Raw genomic sequence first — 2279 nt, 5'->3', positions numbered from 1 at the left:
CAATCTGGATTAAGAGATCAGCCTGCCAAATGCCTGTATCACCATTTCTGTGCCCGGGCACCAGGCAGAATGAAGCCTTGTCCTCAGGCACCTCTCTGAATGGGAGTCAGGGGAGAAAATAAAGCTTCCAACCTAACTCCACATTCAGTGACATAGGACATGCCCTGGACTAGGTGCTTTTGAGAAAAAAAAAAGTTAAAGAGATACAAGAAAAAAGACTAGAAGGAAGCACACACTACGATGTATAAAATAGATAATCAACAGGGACCTACTGTAGAGCACAAGGAACTCTACGCAGTACTCTGTAATAACCGTTAGTGGGAAAGAATCTGAAAAAGAACAGATACGTGTATATATACAACTGAATCGCTTTGCTGTACACCTGAAACTAACACAACATTGTAGATCAACTATACTCCGATATAAAATAAAAATTTTTTTAAAGACTAGAAGGAAGCATATCAAAATGCTAGCTTTGTCTTTAGGTGATTTTCCCCCCTCTCTATTGCTCCACACGCTCTGTAATGAAGTTATATTGTTTTCATAGTGACAGAAATAAAATAGGTGTTTAAACAGCAGTGGAGACCCAGTGTTTTTCTCTCCATCCGGAATTTATATCTCCGGGCATTCTCCTTGGTACAGCACTTGGCATAGTTATGTTTATATGTGGAAAGCACTTCATAAATGACTGTGCTGAGGATTATGACGGTGCGGTCCGTGACGGAGGGGACTATAGGTTCATTCACTAAGACGGAAATGGCCACCCGAGAAGTCCTTAGCAGTTTAATTTTCCCCTTTCTCGCAGGATGGGGGGCTCTGTGTTGTTGAATTCCCAGCACTTCACACAGAGCCTGACTGAATACCATTTCTTAAATGAGTAAAGGAATGAGTGAAAGGAGAAATAAAGATCTTTTCCATTTCGTTGGACGACAATTGTTCCAAAGTAGGCAGCTTAAATCTATCCTTCATCCCCCACAAGGCCCCATGGCTCCCTCCCAAACACACAGCCTGGTGCCCAGGACAGAATTCTTTTTGCCCTCACGTGCTCCCAGCACGACAGAGTCGCTTGGGCAGCAATACACCTGGCTCTGAGATGGCCCATCTGCCCTCCTCTTCCCACTGTTGGGCTTCTTCCCACTCCTTTAGCCTGAAGTCCACTGACCCCCGGGAATGACCCACAGGATGAAGTGGAGGGGCAGCAAGGGCAAGTGGACCCAGCCTGCAGAGCACCACCCCCCCCCCTTCTCTTCGGGGGAGAAGCCGCCAAAGTCGCCAGTTGTCCCGTTTTAAGTAAGTGGAGCTGAAGTGAGACCAGCCTGCTGCCCACCCCTCCTCCTGCCCACCCCCAGGCGGCAGCCTGACAGGTGTAAATCCCAGAATGAATGAAGGCGCCCGGCCTCGAGGAGCCGGTGTCTCCCCGCGCATCTCCGCGCTGATTGACTTGTCGCCTCCGTGAGGCTGACTCTATCAGCTCCTCGGCGCCTCCAATTCCAGGTGTGATTTAGTTTGGAGATGAGAGGTGACAGTTAACATTGGTACTCGTCACTGTAGATCAGACGCAGTCATGCCGTCTTCCCCCTGCCCTCCTCCCCAGCCCGCCCGGCCCTCCTCCGGGAGACGCCGCGGGCAGCACACCCGCTCCTGCCGCGCCCACGCATCTCCCCGCGGGCTGGCGCGGTCCGCGGCTCCCGCCCGACTCTTTTCCGCCCTCCGCCTTCCCAAGGGTTTCCTCCAAGCCCAACACCTTCCCCAGGCCTGACCGCGAGCAGCCCAAGTGCCCTTGTCTCCCCGGGGAAGCTTGAGAGGCTTTTCCTTCTGCCATTTCCTCGTCTTCTCTCTTTCCTGGCTACGCCAGCCTCTGGGTGTCCTCACTCCCTGCTGGCACCTGGCTCAGGGTCCCCTGCAGGGACGGAAGGGTACTCACTGGGCTAGTGACTTCCTCAACAGGGGGAGGGTTTGGGTTTTGTTTCTTTTACTGTTCTTTGAGGCATAACACACAAAATGCACAATTCTTAGGTGTAGGGCACAGTGACTTACATATATATAAAACCAGCCCTGTGGCCATCAGCCAGACCAAGCTATAGAACATTTCTAGCACCTGAACCCCCACCCTCATGCGCCTGCTCCCCCCCCCGCCCCCGCCCACCCTCTACGCCCCACCCCCACTCCCCAGTTAAGGAGAGGTTTGAATATGTAAACTCCTGCTGAAAGGATTAGATGTGAGTGAAATCCCTCAGGTCTGGAGGACCCAGAAGGGTCTAGAAGGTTTTTGTGGGGAG

Source organism: Eubalaena glacialis, chromosome 2 (assembly GCF_028564815.1).
Source record: "Eubalaena glacialis isolate mEubGla1 chromosome 2, mEubGla1.1.hap2.+ XY, whole genome shotgun sequence".
NCBI lineage: Eukaryota > Metazoa > Chordata > Mammalia > Artiodactyla > Balaenidae > Eubalaena > Eubalaena glacialis.
This window is presented reverse-complemented; position numbering follows the sequence as displayed.